Source organism: Pleurodeles waltl, chromosome 5 (genome assembly GCF_031143425.1).
Source record: "Pleurodeles waltl isolate 20211129_DDA chromosome 5, aPleWal1.hap1.20221129, whole genome shotgun sequence".
NCBI lineage: Eukaryota > Metazoa > Chordata > Amphibia > Caudata > Salamandridae > Pleurodeles > Pleurodeles waltl.
In genome coordinates this window covers 1,325,168,554-1,325,192,539 of record NC_090444.1, presented here as the reverse complement: position 1 = coordinate 1,325,192,539, position 23,986 = coordinate 1,325,168,554, and the positions used below count along the sequence as shown (strand labels likewise).

At 42.2% G+C, this 23,986-nt stretch overlaps 1 protein-coding gene across 3 annotated transcripts in view; it reads right to left on the bottom strand.

The window, feature by feature from the left end:
• The window catches only part of SNX14 (sorting nexin 14), a 627,761-nt gene that overhangs the window by 366,955 nt on the left and 236,820 nt on the right, over positions 1–23,986 (bottom strand). The window lies entirely within an intron of this gene.

The following is a 23,986-nucleotide window of genomic DNA, read 5'->3' as shown; positions in this document are numbered from 1 at the left end:
ACAGTGAAGGAGAGAGGGCTGAGAAGCTATTTCATGTGACACTTCTCACACAGAGACTGAAATTGTGAGACGGGAGCTGCTGATGACGTGTCCCCTTGAACTGCTAGCATGCAGTTCACTTTGGTAACGCTAGACCTCACTGTTAGAGTGCTGAGAAAACACTTGATGCAGATTGTGTTGTTGCTGAATTTTACTTTCTGTGCTTTATGCGCTCTCTATTGCTTCACCATACTTTGCATTTTCACTATGTTCATAATAAAAATGAAAAGGTACTCCAGGAAAGCACAAATGGATGTGGCATAACATCATATATAAAATAAAAATAAAATAATGGCCCAAAATACCTGGCACTGAAGTGCCCTCTTTTCTCTGTCGATGACCAAACTGTGCAGAAGCAAAATACAGTAACTCATACAGAGGGGAGTCAAAGGTTGAAGTGGGCTGATACACTGTCCCATGCTGTATGCTATGGTAGCTAGGAGTCAAATATGATTAACAGGTTCACAAACCAATGGATTACGAGGAAGATTGGCCAAAAGAGCTTTCATCTATATACATTGTGTGTGTACTTTTTTGAAGAAACAATAGTCTGGGGTCCCAGTCGACAGACATGTAGCGGATTTCCAGCAGTGAGCAGAGCTCATCATGAACTTTTCCAGTTCCACACAGGGACAAACCGGTCACTTGCCACGGAAAATTGTTCTGTATGTGAGAAGGTTTTAAAATAGTACCCTACCCACAAATCGTGTTGAGAAGCAACCTGCAAAAGTAGTGCACAAGTCTGAAAGCAAAATCTGTGATTTATACTGAAAGAGCAAATAGCAATTCCATTGTCCATTAACTACTTGCTCATGTTCATACTGACTATTAAACTACTCTCTGTACAGATGCTAGTATGTTATGTACGAATCACAAGAACTTTCCACAAATGTTAATGAGCATTGGGCTATTTTACTCATTATATGTTTAATTCTGGTGACCAGCATAAATAGGTTAGTTTTTGCAGCGTGCTCTCTTTGTGTATCTGGTGAACATCCAAGTAAAAAATGACTTAAGAAGGTATACACAGACTGTCTTATCAGTATTCAAGATGTTTCTAGCATAACAACCATTGCCTAATGATACAGCAATTGACACGAACCTCTTGTGAGTACAGTTACCACATTACTTTTTACTAAAAAATAGTAAAGACTGTAAGTAGCATTTCATATTTTACATACATTTATCACTCTGGGTTGAAGAATTTACTTTTATTCCATCTGCAGCAAGCAGATGCAAAACTTTGGACAATTCCACCTGTTTCTGCTCGTTTCGCTTCCCCCTGGCTCGAAATGAAAAAACACAACAGCGAAATATAGGCAGAATGCTTTACAATACAAGAATTATTTGTTTCTTGCAGTGAGGAATTCACCAAATATGGAATTCTTGTGCTATTCAGCACTGTCAGGAGCCGAACAATGCAATTACGTTATTGTTAAGTGTATTAAGTTAATTATACTGTTGGCCCCCTGACAGAGCATCAAAGTAAATTCCCAAGTGGAGGAGCCTGCGGACTGCACCAAGGATTTCCCTGCTTGGAAAGCTGCTTTTAATAACACTGCCAAGGATACGGGCAACATATTTACCTTAAAAATACACTGCCCAGTCTGCTCACAGTGCAGCCAACGGCAACTGCATTGAGCGTACTTTTTTTCCGACCGCACAGCAGTGTAACACTGGTACAGCTCCGCTGGCAAGTAAAAAAATGAAAGCAAATTTCACATCTCAAAATTTGTCTGAAAATTTCACCAGCCCTTATTTATCACCGCACTTGAAATAAAATAGCACATAAGCTAAACGAAGTCTGCTGAGGCATCACATTTTTGGGAACTTGGCTCACTTAGTAAACTTCACAGAATGTCTGACTCCAAACATTACAGCAGTTACCAAACTGAGAAAGCTACTGAAGTTATCTAACAAATGGACAGCCCTACCGCAAAAGGCCGTGGTCAACAAAGGCTGCTGTAAAGTTTACTATAACTTACAAAATAAAAAAATAAAATACATACTTAAAGAAGGCACAGACTGCAGGGGCAGGATTTGCTTGCAGTCTTACAAAGACAACCCATACATAGGACGATTTAAAAAAATACAACGGTTGCCAATTTCATGGCTGTTTGCATGCCAGACAAGTGCAATTCCTAACACTTAAAGCTGTTGAATATCGATATATTCTAGAGCAACAAATACCCAGCAACCACCTTAATACATGGAATGGAATCCATGCTCCCAAAATCTCGAATTCACTCCTATTACAAGTGAGTAATTTGGACCTACAGACTCCGAATACATCAAATAGCAAGCCCTGAGCCCCTCACGTGTGTGAAAATGACCATCTCTCTACCTCCTTGGAACCAGTAATAAGGTGCTCTCGGTCATTTAGCCACCCTCTGTGCTACCATTCATTTCAAAAGGATAACCTCAACTGGGGCAGAGGATACCCCAGCCATTCAGAGCAAAACAACTTCTCCCACCTTGGACATGATGGATGATGTTTCCTATTTCCGGGCAAAGTTTCCTTTATCTGTCTGTCCCCCATCAAATCCTGATAAATTGTGGTTACTTTCCCTTGCTGCTGTGAGTCGAGAGAATCCAACAGGATGTGGCAGTAGAAAATGCACTTGAAGGAGGGTACATTGTCAGTGCCTTTCAAGGAGCTGAGACTACAATCCTGGGGAACTGACAGCTACGTTGGTTGACTGGAGCCAAGAGGGCAGCAGTGGGCATATTCTGGTACACCTTACTTCTTGACACAACAGCCTACAAGACGTCAGAGTATGCTTTAAACATAAGTGACAGGTTTATAGCCAAGTGGCTCAAACACAAATGATTAGGAAGGTCCATCATGATGCATGAACTACACAACATCCCTATAAGACGAATATAAATGAAGTATACATTTGCTACATGTCAATGTGGTGCCCGGGACACTTCAGTTTAGCAACCACAATGCACTTAGAAGATTTTTAGTTTGGTACCAAATCATTACTGCTGGGCAAGTATCTTACACTGCTTAGTATACAATCACATCTGCCTCTGATTTGCTGGGCATACTGAACTTCAGTTTTGCACCTTTTAAAAACTGTTCTAACGCTTATGATTTGGGATTCTTGTAGAGTGTTCACTTACTTTATTAAGACTTATGGCTCTTGTATCTGACCGTCATCCTCTCAGCTTGTGGTGAGGCACACATAGGACTTGGAAAGTCTTGTGTGTCATACTTGCTTGAATCTTACAGTAATAAGACTGACAGGTTTTTTGAAATCTAGTTCTACGTCTGTTGGGGTAATCGTCTTGTGCTCAGTCTTCGAAAATCAGAAATCCTACCATTATTCAGGTATTAGCATAAACTGTATCTCTTGATTTGATGCTCATATCTGCGGCAACTACATATATATCACTAGAGATGGCAAGGCAGTAAAGTGCGCTCTATAAATGTTTAACTTACATAGTACTCCTTTAGGTCTCAGAGACACAGACGCAGCTCCACTTATCTAAAAGGTGACACACCAAGACATGGATAAGAATAAGGGAAGTAGTGTCAGCTATTACTGAATTTCTGGGAATAGGTTTATCATGCAGGAATAATCTGTTTCTCTAAACACAAGTCTGGATTTCAATTAAAGGTTTTCTACTACGAAATTTGGGAGCTCTCCTTCACTCACTCTACCAAACTGAAACTCTTCATTCTCAACGCCCAAAAACATCTTCTCCAGATTAGTGGGGGCTATAAATGAGTAGACCAAATGGACTACATGCAATTCACAGAATGAGAGAAACAACAGGGGAATGGGGAGCTATATGGAAAGCACAAAATTAAGGACTAGGGAATCTTTATAATATGTGAAATATATGGTGTCAATCTATACACACTGCACACGAGGTGGGCCAAAATAGCAAAAGATTAAACGGGTATATGAAAAGCTCAAACTGAGGGGTAAATAAAATCAATCAATGTAAAAGAAAGAATCCTTGAAACACAAAATACAAGCAAAGTTCCCTAAATACACATGTCCAAGATAGCTACAAGTGCGCAGACTGTGGAATGTAAGACAGACACAGACCGTGAGCAATAAATCAAATGCACAGACGAGAGTATATTTACCAAAAGGTCGACACCAGAGAAATGATCTGAAAACACAAAACACTGAAATATCTTGAAAGCACGGGCGTAGGGAGACTTATCATAGGACTGACCTGATGACTGTTTTATTATCACAAACTTTGGGAATGATTTATTTACACTTAAATATGGCATTAAATAAATAAGTATGGATACGTTTTAAATTATTAGAAATGTGGGTTACTTTAAAAGCACACAAGGGGAAATCATATGAACACAGAAGAGAAAATTATAAAATGCAGTTTCAAATTTATCTGACAGTTTGCATATATAGATGGGAAATATATACAGGGAGTGCAGAATTATTAGGCAAGTTGTATTTTTGAGGATTAATTTTATTATTGAACAACAACCATGTTCTCAATGAACCCAAAAAACTCATTAATATCAAAGCTGAATATTTTTGGAAGTAGTTTTTAGTTTGTTTTTAGTTTTAGCTATGTTAGGGGGATATCTGTGTGTGCAGGTGACTATTACTGTGCATAATTATTAGGCAACTTAACAAAAAAAAAATATATACCCATTTCAATTATTTATTATTACCAGTGAAACCAATATAACATCTCAACATTCACAAATATACATTTCTGACATTCAAAAACAAATCAGTGACCAATATAGCCACCTTTCTTTGCAAGGACACTAAAAAGCCTGCCATCCATGGATTCTGTCAGTGTTTTGATCTGTTCACCATCAACATTGCGTGCAGCAGCAACCACAGCCTCCCAGACACTGTTCAGAGAGGTGTACTGTTTTCCCTCCTTGTAAATCTCACATTTGATGATGGACCACAGGTTCTCAATGGGGTTCAGATCAGGTGAACAAGGAGGCCATGTCATTAGATTTCCTTCTTTTATACCCTTTCTTGCCAGCCACGCTGTGGAGTACTTGGACGCGTGTGATGGAGCATTGTCCTGCATGAAAATCATGTTTTTCTTGAAGGATGCAGACTTCTTCCTGTACCACTGCTTGAAGAAGGTGTCTTCCAGGAACTGGCAGTAGGACTGGGAGTTGAGCTTGACTCCATCCTCAACCCGAAAAGGCCCCACAAGCTCATCTTTGATGATACCAGCCCAAACCAGTACTCCACCTCCACCTTGCTGGCGTCTGAGTCGGACTGGAGCTCTCTGCCCTTTACCAATCCAGCCACGGGCCCATCCATCTGGCCCATCAAGACTCACTCTCATTTCATCAGTCCATAAAACCTTAGGAAAATCAGTCTTGCGATATTTATTGGCCCAGTCTTGACGTTTCAGCTTGTGTGTCTTGTTCAGTGGTGGTCGTCTTTCAGCCTTTCTTACCTTGGCCATGTCTCTGAGTATTGCACACCTTGTGCTTTTGGGCACTCCAGTGATGTTGCAGCTCTGAAATATGGCCAAACTGGTGGCAAGTGGCATTGTGGCAGCTGCACGCTTGACTTTTCTCAGTTCATGGGCAGTTATTTGGCGCCTTGGTTTTTCCACACGCTTCTTGCGACCCTGTTGACTATTTTGAATGAAACGCTTGATTGTTCGATGATCACGCTTCAGAAGCTTTGCAATTTTAAGAGTGCTGCATCCCTCTGCAAGATATCTCACTATTTTTGACTTTTCTGAGCCTGTCAAGTCCTTCTTTTGACCCATTTTGCCAAAGGAAAGGAAGTTGCCTAATAATTATGCACACCTGATATAGGGTGTTGATGTCATTAGACCACACCCCTTCTCATTACAGAGATGCACATCACCTCATATGCTTAATTGGTAGTAGGCTTTCGAGCCTATACAGCTTGGAGTAAGACAACATGCATAAAGAGGATGATGTGGTCAAAATACTCATTTGCCTAATAATTCTGCACTCCCTGTAGACACATACGACTGTTAAAAGTGATGCTTTAGGATTAGAAATATTTAGTGACACTCTGTGTTTCCCAGTTGGTTTGACCATTTATATACACCAAATATTCTGCTAAATCCAGATTTCTCCAAACGGAATCCCCATTCTTCCAATACTGCCATGATCACTTAACGTGCATAAGGGGAAACTAGTAGTTTGAAAGCGTCTAGCAGTGGTATTATTACTTGAAGCACTCTAAGGGAACTTATACTTCAAACAAGTTTAATACTGCAGTCATCACTTGATGTGCTCTGGGGGTAGTGGGCTTACATTACAAAAACTGAATGGAAGAAAACATTTTAAGTTACTGTTAAAAACTAAGGCTGAACTCGTCTTAAAGCCATCACGAATCGAAATGAATCCTCTCCATCTGAGAGCAGTTGATTTGTATTTTAAAAGGAAACTTGACTAGAGGAGTAGGACAAGCTGGTTGTGAGGACTGATGTGGAGAGGTAGCTCCTGGGCCCTGACCCGAGACTAAGGAGATGTTGGGCTTGGGCCATCAGGGTCCCACGGACAAGAACTCTTCTGCTCCTGTGGGAGTGCATCACAGTGTATGGCCGATGGGTGCAGGGTGCTACTCCCAGTTTTGTCTTGCTCATCTTTCCCTGGCCCTTTCCTGATAGGCCAGGGCGAACAGTCGCGGGGATAAGCTCTGGCCCACTGTGTGCTCCTGCACTGGAATTTCGATATCTGCGCTAATTTCACCAAAGTGGCTGCGACCTTGCTTACAATGATGGATGGGCCCCACCGCAGACACTTGTTACCTCTTGGACCTTTTACCAGAGATCTGAGACCAAGCATGCATCTTGAATAAACCTGCTTCTTCTCATACCCTCAGGATCTGCTTGTACACTATATAGCGGCAAATTGTTGCCTGTCTGTGTGTGGGGGGGGTGGTTAGGGGGTTGGAGAGGTAGAGGTCCCTATTATCTTTTGGGTATTCTAGACCTTACTTTGACAGATTTACCTGGTCCTGTACTCCCGGCCCGTGCCATCTGGGAGGCACAGCACACTTTTACTAAACAAACCTTCCTCTGCTACTTCTCTCCTAAACTTAATTCACCAAGTGAGGTGACCTTACATCACCATAAGAGAGGATGGGGAAACTGGACCCCAAGCAGGCTAAGATGCCTTTAAACATTGGAGGAGAACCAAGAGCAACATCTACAGGAAAGAATAATTACATGAGCTTGACAGCATTGTGAATGTGGAAATGGAAGTAAACGGGGTAATTCTGGAAATGAAATTCAGTCTCAAAGCAACTGATGGAAAATGTATCTCCTGACTACATCCCCTGACCTAATAAAAAAAGAGAGGTTGGGCAAGCATGGAGACCACATAAATGAAATGGAACATAACGTTTCCACATTTGTTCATACTGCAGAGAACCTATACAGTAAAGCAAAAATTCTCGAAAAGAAACTGACCAAGCAAAAGCTAAATATGAAGACTTGGAATCACGATCCCAGCAAAACAATACTTGTATTATTGGCATTGCAGAAACCAACAAATTAGGCAAGCCTGAGATGTTTGTAAAAACTGTTAGGGCAGTAGTAATTTTGTTGGTGCTGCCTAACCCATTGAAGTTGGGCTAGCATGCCCAGGGTCCCGGGTTCCCACCTGGAGCCACTCGTATTCATATTCTCTCTTGCCTCCTCAACTACAGAGATGATGACACTACTACTAAACATGCCATACAGATAAGGCATCTGGATCTCCGGGGCTCTTTTATTTTGATATATCCAGATTTCACTGCATTGGTCCAAGAGTCGAGATGAGTACTCATTGAGGTGAAAAACTCACTGAAATTCCAAACATCAAATACTCTATCTTTTACCCAACTAAATACCAACTGCAGTATAACTGCCACACTTTCTTCATCAACTGCCTTGTAAGTGTTTTATGTTTAATAAGACCAAACTAAAACATCTGGAGAGAAATCACCTGAAGTTGTAACTGGTCACCAAACACCCTGGATCAGAGGTCCCCCAAAAAATGAATGTCATGGAATAAAGTTTAAGGTTCTGAATACAAACATTACATGAGCCTTCCAGCACACAAGCAGAACTCTTCCAATGTTTTCATGTTCAACACAATTCAATGACTCTCTAAATGTCCTTTCAGTGTGCCAACTGTAACAGATAGTATCCTACATTTATGCCTTACTTCCTTTCTCTTCTTCTAAACTTTACACAGTTAAATGCCACATTCAGCTATTTCACAACAGTCAGGACACATAGATGCAACAATGGGGAAATATAACTATTCCTAGAGGGACAGGTAGGCAGCACTGCCCCCCCTAATGTATATAACTTGGGATATTGATGTTGGTATGCTTTAGGTTTGTTTGGGGAAGCATTCACTGGATGTTGGGGGTTTCAGTGTGGGTGGGAGGCAAGAATTGTGAAAACACCTTTATTCAGTCAAAATATCTAAAACATTTGCACAATAGCTTGGTGTCACCATGCTGCTTTGAGCGGAGGCACACCTGCAAACAGTATGTTGATTACTTTCCTGACAGGATGTCCCTTTATGCTAAACTCCTACTACATTTTTGAGTAAGGCCACAACCTGGAACATTAGGGCTCTTAATGACCCCATAAAGAAGCACTTAGTAATGGTCTATTTAGACAGATATGGAACAGAAATCAGTTTTATTTAGGAGAAACACATAGATAAAAAAAATGCACATAACTGTAGATATGTGGGGGCAACTCAGGTTCTTTTGTTCCTACAGCACTTACTCACATGGAGTAGCAGTGTTAGTTTATAAGTTACTTTGCTTTAAGACTGGCTATGTCCCTGCTGACCCTGAGGGAAATTCATGTCTACCACTGGCTGACTATATGATCAATCTGTTATCATAATTGACACATATGCTCCTAACTTTGATTCCTCAGAACATTTTGAAAGCATTGTCGCCCTTTGTAAAAAAACAAAAAAAAAAAAGATTGTGAAGCTCTCACTTCAACATGGCCACTGATCTATTAATTGACACCTCAAGTTCCTGCCGGCTTCAACACCCCCATAATGTTAAGGCCATGAGACAATTACTAGACACTGATGTTTTTTATGTTAGCGAGAGCTGTCAGGAGCTGAAAAGGCCTACTCGTACTATTCTACCACACAGGATTCTCACCCCTAACAGATTACATGCTTACTTCTCAATGGTCTTTGCATAGTTTAGTAACATTGACTATCTGCCCTGTAATTCACTGTACACCTTGAAAATTAATGCATCTTATCTGCTAAAGTAACACCACATCAGGTGCTTCCTTTCAAAGGCTCTTGAAGACCCTGTATTCAGATCAGAAATTTCCACAACCATTAGCAAGTTGTTTTTATGTCAATATTGGGTCTGTCTCCTCTACAGTCTGGGAGATGTTCCAGGTCTTCATTAGATATATCTCCCTTGGCAAACAAACTGAGGTGTTTAAAATCAATTTGATGTCAACTATCCAAACACAAGGATTCCCTTATTGACCTAGAGGATAAATATGCTGACACACATTCCAACAAAATTCTCAAGAGAGATTAGTGAGAAAACCCATAAATGTAGATATTGCTGTTGAACAAGAAATACAATACCTTGGGGGAAAATGCCTGCACATATAGTGAGGGGAAAAGACCGCAGAACACTTCCATAGCTGTTTAAAGGAATTAAAAAACAATGTTGTTCACTCACTGCGACTCAACTCTGTGCAATCCTTATCAACAAAAAGCACAATACTTCGGAAGCCTGTGGAATATTATGAGGAGTTATAGTCCTCCAAAACCCAAATTTGTCCCACTCAAAATTTAAAATTACTTAATTGGTATGGCACTAACCTGGGTGGAGGAGATACATAAGAACACATGACACAACCCATCTCCCAGCTAGATATTAAAAATGGAGCATGGACAGAACAGGTTGGCATCCATATTTCATAAGACCTACAAAGTCCTAAATTATGCCACAACTATTAACCCAATGTCAATATTCTCTCTAGAAAATGGTTTGTTACTTGCATTCACATGAAGCGGCTCAGCAATTCAAAAGTGAGGAAAAGGTGAACAGGATCTATGTTCTTACAGGACCAAGTCTTTGCTCGATCTAGATAAGAACATTTTAGCTCATGCTGTGGCTGAGAAACTCAATCATCTCATAGGAAAACTAGGACTACTGTACCAATACAGATTTATTCCTGGAAAGGCCACCTCCAATATTCTTAGAACAATACTGCCTTTATTTACCCGATTTACCCAGAACTTCAGGAAGTCTTGGTGTTTCACGTTACGAAGAAGGCCCCTGATTCGTTGCAGAGGCCTTTCCTAACAAATATTGTTTGCAAGATAGGCCTGGGCAGCTACTTCACACGTCTTATAAACCTCCTTTCGAGGAACCCACCAGGATGTCCCTTAGCCCCTCTACAGTTCACTATAGTCACAGAGCCACTGGCCTCCTGGCTGAGAGAGGTACACCTTGAGAGGGGCATCACCTCACAAAGCAATACTTTATTATCTCTTTATGCAAAAGACATTCTACTTTTTATCAGAGACAACCTTGAGGAGGTCTTTAGAGAGATAACCCTTTTTGGGGGGTATTCCAAAAGTCAGATAAATTAGGAGAAATCAGAAATCTTCCCACTTACCAAAGCCACATCTAAACGGAGGTGGAGTTTCCACCCCACCGGCAAGCGGTTAGGTAAATTCTGAGGCATCTACATCCACAGAGACCTAGTGCTCAGAGACAACTATGGCCCAAATCAGGGGGCAGAACTTGCCGGCCACAAGATGGCTGCGATCTGAAAGAGCTCTGCCGACCACCAACAATCTGTCATGATCCTGTAGCCCCGGAGTGCTTACTAAACTCTCCCACTGCTTTTGGCTCCGTAGGGGAGGTAGTGAGTCTGTGATCGCAGGGCTTGAAGTGATGAGGGGACCCGGATCGCTGAAAATTATGACCGAACTCACAGGCACTAGTCGCAGATAAATTGGCAGGAGGCCACTGGCTCTTTCTGACCATTTTGAAACACCCAACAATTGGAGATTTGGAGCGGTGGGGAGGAGGATGTGCCCTCGGACCACGGACCTACCTGAAAAAAACAGATATGATGCTGGCATAGATCGGGGTACCCCGGAGATGCTTCGCTGATGGACCCCTGAGAACGGCAAATTTTGGAAACTGCTAGGGTAAGAGTACTAGTAATTCTAGTGAGACCTTGCAAGATGCCCAAGGCAGATAAGGCACAGTCAAAACTTAATTTTGAACAGTGCAAGTCGCACAAGGCACGAGAAGAGGGACACGACGAAGCAGACCACGATGCAGGAGATCATGACTCTGAGCCAGAGCCTGACCTCAAGCAAATCCTCACAGAAATGCAGAACAACCTTTTCACAATCTGTGGCAAAATAGATGCATTGTCATATCATATGGACAGAATGACTGAGAGGCTTGATAAACATGCAGAGCGCCTCAACACAGCTGAACGCAGGCTTTCTGATGGGGAGGATGAACATGCCAACATGGTTGTGAAGGAGTCCAAGGTGGATAAAACGCTTACTGCACTTCAGGCGAAGTTTGAAGATTTAGAGGCTAAGTCCCGCAGGAGCAACCTTCGTGTGGTTGGCATAGCTGAGTCGACTGCAATAGACAATATGGAACAATATATCAAACAGTTGCTTACTAATCTGCTGGGGCACAACACCTTTTCAGACGTGATCGTGGTTGAGGGGGCACACAGTTCATTGGTGTCCAAACCACTTGTCTGGGGCTCCCCCTAGGCCTGTGCTCACTAAACTGTTAAACTATGAGCTAGAAATGCAGCCTTGAAGAAAGCATGAGAACTCAAGACTCTGCGACATAAAGGATCTGACATTTCTCTATATCCTGACTTCACGCAACAGGTGCAGGAGGCATATCAACTGTTTCTACTGGCAACTCAGAGATCTAGGCCTGTATTATCGTATGCTGTATCCAGCAAAGCTGCATGTTGTACTGGTTGGGAAACCCAAGGTTTTTACTGACCAAAAACAGCTCACCCAATTTTGAAACTCACCTGCTTCTACTCATTGATGGGGATGAGAACGTGACTGGGCATTTTTTTTTTAAAGCATTGTTTGTCATGTTAACCTCTCTTACCTTACAGGTTGTGCTGACTACTTGCATCTTGGATGGAGGTTGGGAGGAGAGAAAGCAAAGTCGCCATGGAATATAATCTTAACAAGAGGGGGTGGTCAAAATTACTGATTCGTAGACTTGTATGTGTACTGAAGGGAGGAGACACTACCACGGAATGTCTGTTGAGCTTTGTCAGGTAGTGTACAGGGGGGTCCTACACACCTTAGGACATCATGGGGAATTTAATCGTTGTTGGGAGCATGCAGGCCGTTGTCGGTGCTGCCCATGGTGGTAACTGTGCGGCCTGACACATATAAGGGGCGTAACTGCACACAGGACAACAGTCTGTTTGGGGCTCCGTAGAATGTGGCCTGGTAACATCCACCTCAATGTGTACTCCACATTGTTTTCTGAAGGGATTCCTCAGAATGAGGATGGGTGGGGATGGGATAGTTATAGCAAATCAAGACAGGCGAGCTGGGTGATCAGCATGTCGTGGGTGGTAGGTGGGTGTCTGTAATAGAGTTGGGAACTGTTTATGTTAATGTTCTTGTAAGAGTTGAGCAGCAAGGGAAGACAACTTGCACACTTAAATCTGCTCCAGTATATGTCACACTAGTTGTTGAATGGCTGCAGGGGAGACAGCCCCTATAGGCTTGGACAAACCATCTATTCTGAGGCTATTTACATGGACTGTAAGGGGCTTGAATGATAACAGGAAGGTGCAAAATGTGATAGCATACCTAAAAAGTCACATTACAGATTTGGCAACTCTACAGGATACATACTTAAGCCCCAGGTAACACTGTTCTCACTACACGTAGACTGCAGGGCCAGTTTTTGGCAGCGGGTTTTACTTCCCACGCTAGTGGGGTACCAATATGGATGGGTAGGAACTTGGGGAAACACTTAAGGGAACTTGCCAAAGACCGTCACGGTAGGTATGTCATAGCAAACTGCACTAGAGGGGACCTCACGTTCTTAGTGGTAGGACTCTACAGACCTAACCACGATGGTAGGACTCTATGGAAATAACCATGATGATCCCCAGTTTTAATAAGACCTGTCTGCGAAGTGAACTGCACTTGGAAATGCCACAAATATAGACAGGAAATTTCAATTGTGTATTGGACCCAGCGGTTGACCTCTCAGGTAGCCCTCCGAGGAGGACCTCTGCGGCTGCTCGGGTGATAACTGACTTTGCTGCCAACATCAGTCTGATTGATATTGGGAGACACAAATTTCCCATGGTGGGAGGCTACACCCATTACTCTGCAATCCATAACGTGCATACACATACTGATTATTGGTTGGTGGCCAAGAGTCTAGCGCACAGAGCTCAGCTACACGATCCCTGGCCTAGAACATATTCTGATCACGCCCTGGTTCTCCTCACTCTGGAGGTGTGGGGTCATCGTGTTGATCCGTTCACTTGGCGATTCCCACCATATTCACTTTTGGACACAGCCTTTAGACGGGGCATCACCCAAGCCATAGAAAATAAATTCAGTACAAATGTAGGCTCAGTCACTAAATTCTGTACCGTGAGGGAGACCTTCAAGGTGTATATACGTGGAATGACCATCACAAAGCCTGCAGGAGTGCTGAAGTCCCTGCGGGGGCGCTTGGCACAACTGGAGAAAGAGATAGGGCGATTGGACGGGGAACACCGGACTACTGAAGATGCCAGGCTGCTTGGCCTTATTCATACAAAGCTAATGGAATTTGAGAGATAGCGCATACTGAAGACCAGCATATGGGGAAGTACGCCTTGGGTTGCGAAAGGGACCGCCCTGGTGTGACATTGGCGGCACTCTTGTGCCCCAACAGAGAAGCTGACATGGTTTTGGAGACACAGGATGAGGGTGGTGATTTACTGAGAGATTTGGATGCTATTGCCCAATGGTTCCGAGATTACTATGCTGCACTGTATAATTCCATAGCCACTTATGTCCTGGTTTCAATTTTAGATTACTGAGAGCACATAGCTCTGCCCTGGTTGACCAAAGCGAACAGAAACATTTTAATGGCCCACTGCAGCTTGGGGAGATATGTCAGGCCCTCAAAGGAATGTCATCTGGAAGGGCACTAGGCCATGATGGACTTACTGTGGCCTTTTATAAGGCAAATCAGGACTTTTTGATCCTGCACCTCATGGCGCTGTATGAAGAAATGGCCGGGGATGCAGAAATGCCACCCTTAATGACAGAAACATTAATAGATACTCCACTTAAGCGAGGCAAGCCCCCACAGCAATGCTCCTCCTATAGGCCACTCTCTTTGATTAACGTGGACACAAAGATCTATGCCACAATAATAGCAAATAGATTGGAGTTGTTGCTACCAACGCCTGTGAGGGAGGAGCAGGCAGTTTTTGTGCCAGGTGCAGTCTCACACTGAATCTTAGGATGCTTTTTGGCACCGTACAGCATACAGACCCCAAGGTTCAGGTGGTGGTTTTTTTTATATGCCAAAAAGGCATTTGGGGCCAGATGTATCAAAGGGTTTTACCCATTCTATGTCTATGGGAAAATGTGTTGGTACACATGGCCCTTGATTCTGTCCAGTGGGTCTTTTTCTTTGAGGTATTGCGGCGAATGGGAGTGGCAAAGGTGTTGCTCCAGTTGGAACAGGCTTTGTACACCTCCCCAATTGCTCGAGTGAGAGTTAAAGGGGGAAGTTTCTGATCTAATAGCAATTTCTAGAGGCACGTGTCAGGGCTGCCACCTTTCACCTTTGCTTTATGTACTGGTGGCAGAGCCTTTGGCTCGTGCACTGTGCGTGTATCACGGTCACAGGGGTATTTGTTTTCTGGGTTACAGGTTGATTACATCCGTTTATGCAGATAACACTTTGCTTTACATTAAGGATCCGTTCCGCAACCTTCCACCGCTGCTGCAGGATGTTGTAACATTTGGTGGCTTCTCAGGATTGAAAATTAACTGGAGCAAGTCTATCGTACTGCCCCTATGGTGCAGGTGCCTTTAGAGTTCCCCCATAGGTAGGAGTCGGATTCTTTACATTACCTGGAGATACAGTTTCATACAGACCCCACAGTTGTTATGGCAGATAATTATGAGAAAGCCATACAGAGACTAACAGACGATGTGGAGTGGAGGATTAAGCTGCCACTCTTACTAGCGGGGTGCATTGCCATTATTCAAATTGTGTTACTCCCGAGGTTTCTGTTCCTTTTTCAGAAAATCCCCATACTACTCCCCAAGCCTGTATTTTCCACAATTCTGTCACTCTTGATTAGGCTGACATGGGTAGGGGAAACAACCACGAGTACAGTGGAATGTGCTGACACTCCCGTATGATATGGGGAGAGCTAATGTCCCTGAAATGGAGACTTAATTTAGGGCAGGCCACTCTATGTTTGCTCATACGTGGATCCATGTTTCAGATAGCTTACCGCATATGTATAAGGAGCATGACATGCTGGCGCCTTACCCCTTGCCTTATCAAATGTTCATCCCCAGAAGCTTCGACATGGGGAGTTCAACTCTTTGAATACCACCACACATGCTTGGCACAGTCTTATGACTAGACAGGATCTTCCTCTTTTATACTCGCCAAACATAAAATTAGAATGGTGCGCATGGTTCTCCTTGAGCAGGGACAGGTAAGTGCTATTGGCATTGTGGAAAATGGGTGTTGAATCAATGGGGGATTTGTTTCAGGAAGGGGTGGCTCAAACCTGGGAATCCCTTATGGAGCAGATGGAGGCAACTTCACTACTTTTACACTGTCAGTACTATAGAGTGAGGCATGCACTCCGCAACCTTTGGGGTGATGGGTTGCAAGAAACGGCAGATATGCAAGCACTCACCATGATTATAGAAGAGACCTTGCGTAACAAATTGGTATTCAGACGATTGCGCTCAGGATGCGCGTAGGCCAGGCTTAACGAAGGCCAGGTTGGAGTGAGAAGGAGACATTGATATAAGGCTTACAGATGCGCAGTGGCAGTACTGTTGTTCTGCAACTTGCTCCATTTCCCTTAATTTAATGGATGGCACAGATGAATCCACTTTAAATACATAAACTGGACATACTATACACCTAGTAGGTTAGACAAATATGGGCTTTGCCCTACGGCTGATTGTCCAAGATGTTGCGGGGGAAAGAGGGCTTCCTATACATGGCATGGATTTGTCCTGGGATACAGCGCTTTTGGGCACACGTGTTGGGAAAGCTAAATGAAATCACGGGATTGAGCTGTCTGCCGCACCTCTGCTGGTCCTGCTTGGTTACAATGGAGACGTAGCTGGAGATGTCAGGAGATGGGTGGCAAGAATGTATGTCGGAACCACGCCTGCCGGAACAACGCATGCCTGAACAACGAGGTCGGAACAACAACCTTGTTGTTACCACTAATGCTTTTACCACGAATGCCATAACAACGATTTTTCGTTGTAAAGGCATTCCTGGTAAAGGCATTAGTGATAGGCATGCGTTGTTCCAGCATGCGCCCCCCCTTTCCCCCCACCCCCAAAAACTACTGCGTCCCCCCCAACTCCCCTCCTAAAATCACACCAACCCCCCACCCTTCCCCCTAAAACTACCCTAACCCCCACCACCTCCCTAAAATTACTGCAACCCCCACCCTACCCACAAAACCTAAAACAACCCCAACCCCCACCCCATCCCTGAAACCTAAAAGTACCCCCACCCCTAAAACTACTCCGAGCCCCCTCCCCTGCCCCTAAACCTAAACCCCCCCAACCCCCCACCCCGCCCCTAAAATTACCCGACCCCTCAACCCACCCCTAAATCCTAAAACCATGCCAACCACCACCCCTAAAACAACCCCAACCCCCACCCCATCTCTAAAACCTAAACTACCCCAACCCCACCCCTAAAACCACCCCAACCCCCACCCCTAAAACAACCCCAAACCCCACCCCATCCCTAAAACCTAAACTACCCCAGCCCCCACCCCTAAAACCACCCCAACCCCCCCTAAAACTAAAACCCCAACCCCGCCCCTAAAACTAAAAATACCCTGACCCGACCGCCCACCCCGCCCCTAAAACTAAAACCCCAACCCCGCCCATAAAAACTCAAAATACCCTGACCTCCCACCCCGCCCCTCTTACCTGACTCGACCCCCCCACCTCTGCCACTAAAACTAAAACCCAACCCCCACCCCTAAAACAAAAAATTCCCCGACCCCCCGCCCCTCTTACCCGACCCCCGCCCCTAAAACTAAAACCCCAACCCCACCCCTAAAACTAAAAATACCCCGACCACCCACCCCGCCCCTAAAACTAAAAATACCCCGACCCCCACCCCTGCCCCTAAAACTAAAACCCCAACCCACCACCCCCGCCCCTAAAACTAAAAATACCCCGCCCCCCACCCCCCCAAAACTAAAACCCCAACCCTGCCCCACATACCTGACTTGTCGCGTCATCCTCCTCAGCCGAATCCCTTGTTTGTGCCTTAACCACGCATGTGCGTTGTTCAGCACATGCGTGGTTAAGGCACAAAACAACAAAGTCGTGGTTAAGGAAAGCGTAGTTCAGCTTTCGTTGCCCACAACTTCGTTGGTCCGGAGTTGGCCTTCAGGGCGTTTCCCGGGTGGCAATGGGCCTTCTTACTGCTAAGGGCAGAGTGGCTATAAGATGTGATCATGGCCCGCTGCCCACCTTAAAGGAATGGCATGCTGATATGATATACTGCAAAACACAAACAATGCATATTATGACCTAATTCCACCACAGAATTGCCCACAAAACTATTGGGGTCCATAGCAAAATTACTTGTTTGGCAAGGAAACACGTGAGCCAGAGGTTATTGGTTAATATGGTTGTGCATGACACTTGTGAATAGACGGTGTTCTTTAATGTATTAGATAATGCTACATGTCACAGATGCGTCTAGCAGGGTTTTGTACACATTAGCCAGCAGACGACTGCGGAGGAATATGAATGGTTCAGCAACAGTTCATCTTTACGCACTGGTTCTGTCATTGTGATGTCAAACTGCAAGTACAATGGAACACGACATGTTGAAATATACCAATTGCCACATGTTATAATTGTTGTATATTTATAATATTGAAAAATATTAATAAAAAAACGTACAAAAAAAAACTATGGCCAAATCAACTGTAAATTATCAAAGCATATAGATTACTGGCTCCTACTTTTACACTCCATGGCTGGCCAAATTGCACTGATCAAGATTCTTTTATTGCCTAATTTGCTCTATCTAGTAACCAAGGTATAAATACTGCTCAGCAAACATGTTTTTTCAAGCATTGCTCTCAATGGGCGGAGATCAAGTATAGGAAAAGTTAAAAAACTGTAATAAGCTTTTTTTTTTTTAAATTAGTATTTTTTTATGCTGCTTAATGTAATGTTAAATATTCGTTTTAAATGCAGATCCATAAATAAAATGCTACAGCACTAGTAACTTCATTTAAATTGAAAATGTAATTAATTTAATTATGTTGAATTGAGTCATGTTTTTATTGAAGTTGAAATTTAAAACACTTCTGACCGTAAGTAAAACATATATTTTTTATTATGGATTAATATGTTTTAAAAGTAATGTATAAAATTAATTTAAAGTAATGTACATATTCTTATTAAAAATCACTAATTCGTTTGTAAATTAAAAAAAGGTTAAGTAAAATAATAAATGTTTTATCTTTAGATTTTTCAACATTAAATTAAATGTATTTATATTGATAAGTAATTTAAATAATGTAATAAATAGTGTTCCTCATTTTCCAGCCACTCTCCTCTGTCCCTTCCTTTCTGTCCCTCCCACATTTGTTACAAAAACGTATACTTATGTGTGTGGAGACTCTGCAGTCAGGGTGGAGCTCTTCGCACAGAAGAGGGTAGGAGAGACGAAGGAGGAACTGCCGCCCGCAGATTTGAGTACTGAAATTTTAAGACTGTTAGTAATACTATTGTAGTGCTACTAAATGTACTACACAATGCAGTTTGTGAATAGCAAAAAGAAGATTTACAACAGTGTTGAAGCAGATATGTTAATTAGAGATTATTAATGAACGTTTATGGGTTTTGATTAACAAGAAATTATAGAAATATTTAACGTGGAAAAAAAATGTACACGTTTGAAAAATGTGCCCACGGAGAGTGATTACCAGAATTCACAAATTATACTAAAATGACAAAAAATTTGCAAAATATTGGAAATGTGCAATAATAATGTAGTAATATACCATATTAAGATGTATAACGTATGTTTTGCATTATATTGTAGAGCTAACTTAGCCGAAGTTGTGGCCTAGTTTTGACAGGCCTCGGGCAGAAGCTGATGTGTTGAACTGACCCTGACCTCTTATGTTAATAAAGTCTAGAATTTTCTGCAACGTACCGACGACAGGAGATGAGGGAATCAAATTGCAACATATGTTGTGTAGAGCAAACAAGATGTACTTTCCCAGAACTCTAACAAAAGAGACACTGACTGAAGAAGAAGATGCAACATTTTCGATACCTGATGAGCCGGATGATGAGGACATTGTACAGAGAACCAATCAACATCTTGAGAACAACGTAATATTAGAATTCATAGATTTGTAAAATTAAAGTTATGGTTAGGGAAATAATTGGTGATCAACTGACCAATTAGGAATTAGGGGGATGGACTGGCTAACCTTAATAAAATGTCATGACGAGGGGCAAAAACTTCAGATGAGATGAGATGCAGGATGATCGAGGTTAGGCGTGTACATTTGAAGATATTCAAGATTCTGCTATTGGGCTCATGCTCTTGAGAGCCTGATGCATTGCTGATCGATTGACGACCTGAAGACGAAGACTGACTTTGTTGCTGATCCATTCTGTGGATAGGTAGCTATGACAAAGTGACTGTTAAATTTGTGCTTTTCTTTCTAGGTACCAACTGTGCTATTTAAATAGTTTTTCTTGTAGCTAGATGTTTTCTAAATTCATGTTCTAAATTGTTTTCGCATGAAGTCCCACATGCTAATGCTAATCTGGGGTAGGTAAGGTGCCCTTGAGTGACATTGACAGTGATAAATAATTGACGAACTGATTGCTGAACTCTGCTATTAATTTTCTAATATTCATCTTTGTTGGCTTATGCTGAAGCATTCGAGCATATGTTTTCTCAAGTTCTGACTAGATTATGTTATTGGTGGCCATTAATGAACTAAATCTGAGAAGATTAAATAAAGTTTGAATTAACCATATGAATCAGAATTGTAACTAATAGGGAAATAACATTGCTAAAACGTATATTGAGCTGTGGTTATTCATGGAACGTTGATATAATTGACTAATGATTAATAATTCTCTTATGGGTTACTGATCGGATATATTGAATATTGATAACATTGGTCACTACATGGTTAGGATACTCCATGCAATCCAAAAGGTTCACCAGCCTATACGCGTACCCTTGTAAGTTTACTTACCAAAGACCAGGCACGCTAGCAACGGTTTCAAACTGATTTTCAAACTAGTTGCATGACTGTTTTAACAGTGGTATCAGACGACCTGCAAATGACAGTTAATATAGACGCTCCTGCAGTCCTTGTACTACTAGATCTTTTACAGCCTTCAGCATGGTTGACCATGAATTGATAGTGAACCATTTGATGGCTATGAGAACTAGACTGATTGTCTGCCTTGCAATGATTACCTCCCTATTGTCTCTCGGAGCATAAACCACTATTATGTGGTGTATCTAAGGAATACATGCATTCATTGTTTAGTTTGTACATGGCCACTCTTGCTCTCACTGTTCAATCATTTGGGTTCATTGTATATATGTAAGCATATGATTCAAATTAATTAATTATTTTTAAAATCTCAGGAGACTCAAGTCAGCATGCTAATGTTTTATGTTGTTGCCTTGAAACAGTTGACACAGGACGTGTAAACACAATGTGAAGCTTAACAGCAACAAAAACCGAAATTCTCCTGTCTTCCTGTCCATACACCTCAAAGGATCTTCCATTCTGGCCTCTGTTTGGGTGAGCAACCAGAAGCTGTGAAGTGCATAAAGAATCTTGGTGTGAAAATAGGTTCAAAATTGTCTCAATTGAATGAAAGCTTCTTGTTTGTTTTGGCTGTGCACACAGAGAAATATTATTCTTCATTTCTCCTATCAGCATAGGATCCAAATGCTAATGCATTAATTTAATCTCATTTGAACCACTGTAATGCAATTGATTTGGAGTTACCGGCTAAAGCATGGAGTTAACTCCAATTAGTGTAAAATGCTGCTGCTAGACTTATTCTTAATTTAAAAAGATCTGACACAATCCTCTAAGCCCAGGGGACTGTTTGTCGGCTTCCTGTGAACTAACATGTGTCCTTTATATTGCTATGCCTAGTACAGGAGTCTCTTTTTGTATCCATGTCTTCCCCACTATCCAAATGCTTTTCATTCTATAAACTGCTGAGGTGCCTCAGCTCTGCTGCTGCCATCGTTTGTGTGGCTATCCCTACCGTCCGTAGGAATAATTTCCATAGGAATACTGTTGTGGGGCATTCTTTTTCTGTGCCAGCTACTAAGCCCTGGAACCATTTGCCAGTCTCCATAAGATCCAATAAGGAAGAATTTAATACAAGGTTATTTCCAACTCTGAGCTGCTTCTCTTTGTGGTACTTTCACCCTAGTAAGTTTCCAGCTCCAAGGTACCTTGTGGTGATAGCTGAACTTTCGGAGAGATTAAAAGTAAATAAATATGGTCACATCTTCTTTCTTGGCCTTGTTAGAGGAATCTTTAGGGAATCTATAAAATATCTTTACGTTACTACATTTATTCCTACCTCATATGTTACCTGATGAAAACAGAAAAGAGGAGAAGAAGCACAGTGCCACAAAGACCTCCTCCAATACTAGCGCCAACCTAACCTATTACCATAAAGTGTTAAAGCCTCATTACAGTACGGGTTCATTTTTTTAAAGTTAAGTTAAGATAAATATTTTGTAAACTTTTTCATCATGTTGAATATAACAGGTGGCAAACAGCAACATTCTTTGAAAACAAATGCTTTCTGCAACTGTTTCTATGTGAAATAAGACTTCGAAAACGTAACCACAAAAATACAGTCTATATAGCGTTTGAAAATCTCAGCCATATCACGTTACAAAAATATAAGTGTGTGTCATTCTTAAATTAATCCACTATCATTTCTTACTTGCTTATCTAGGTTAATTTACTATTTTTACTCTATCCCAGGCTTTATGGCAAACTTGTAAAGAGATGTTTTCACATACCACATTCTAGGATATGCAGTAGAACAGTCTGTGTTGTGAAGGGCTGAATTTGCTTTTTACCTTTTACCTAACTGTTATATGACTCTACTTGCCCACTTGCAGGAAGCCTTCAGGGGAAATTGAAAAATTAAACCACTCCAAACTGATAAGATCATGTTAGGGCTAGGGGGAGGCATTAAAGATTGTGCAGCAACTTCTCACCACATTAGTTTGGGCTGGTTTAATTCTTCAAGTGTCTCTCCAAGCTGATCTGCAAACACACAAACACAGCTTTTGTGCAGAGTGATTCTTATTTCAACAGGGTAGTCTCCAGCCTGGAATACCCACAACAGAGGCATACCTGCACCTAGATAACAACATACATTCAAATACTGATAAGGAAGAGTGAGAAAAGGCAAGCATCACTTAAAGAATGCTTCTCACTTTGAACAATGGCGCCTGCAGTCCCATCCTTCACCCCCACCATATACAGAGTATCTGTCGTACAGAACAACTTATCAGCAGCACCTCCCAACATAAAAAAAACGAAATGAATTTCTATGTGAAAGCTTTCACCTGTGTCCCCTCTTTGGTGTCTGGCTCTCATCCTCCCAGATTTCTGAGCTTAGCCTCTTCTCATTCTCATGCCTGTCTGCCTTAATCTCTTACTGTAATTCTGAAAATGCTTCACACCTCGTTTCATATATCCCAACTTCTCCTTCTTTAAAAACCTTCCCTACAACTTAACAATACCTAGCCACAGGCAACTTATCTGCTTATCTCACCAGTCATTTGCCGGAAACCATGTAGCCCCCACTAACAGTCACACGTAACTGGTATTAATTTTAATCTACTACAGAGAAACTGGGGAAAATGCTTGGCATTAATTTCTTAGGGACACATGACTATTATCAATAACCAACAATGCCCCTGGAGTAACCACTAACCTTGGGTTCTGGAGTAGCATGTTACTCGTCATAAAGCACTTCCACACCTTTCCAGGGGTAGTAAGTGTTATACAAATGCAATTGTAAATTACAAACAGGCCCCAGAAGAGCTAAATCCTGGCTTAAGCCCCCTACACAAAAAAGTACAATTCTGCCTAAAATATTCAGACACATATAATGAATAAGCCAAAATCTATCAAGCAGAAGGGAAAACTCTTGCACATCCTAGTGCTCCAAAGTCTGCATTCCGACGAGTCCCACCTGCAACCTATTCCCCCACCACCTCCAGCTCAGCAACACAATGGTGCCAAATGGCTTAAAACACGTGCCTAAAGTCGCACGCATGTGTCCCCTAACTGATATACAATTTATATACTACTGACTTGGCCTGTGTGTCACTCTTCAGTTAGACCGATTCTTGTCTCAAACTCTACATGCCTGTGTTTATACTGGACTGGAACATTCTTGTGTTTGTATACATGTCCAAAAAAAACTAAGTTTCCTTTCAAAAAAGTTTAAGTAAAGAGTTTGCAGTGATATTTTGGACCATTGCCTGCGAAACATTTAACTTTACTCACAAAGGGGAAAGGATCCCATAGATGGCTCTTTCACTTCTGCGAATATTTTACCACCTCAACTTGAGAGTTTGTAAATTGTCAATTGTTTATGACTGGAATCCCAGTG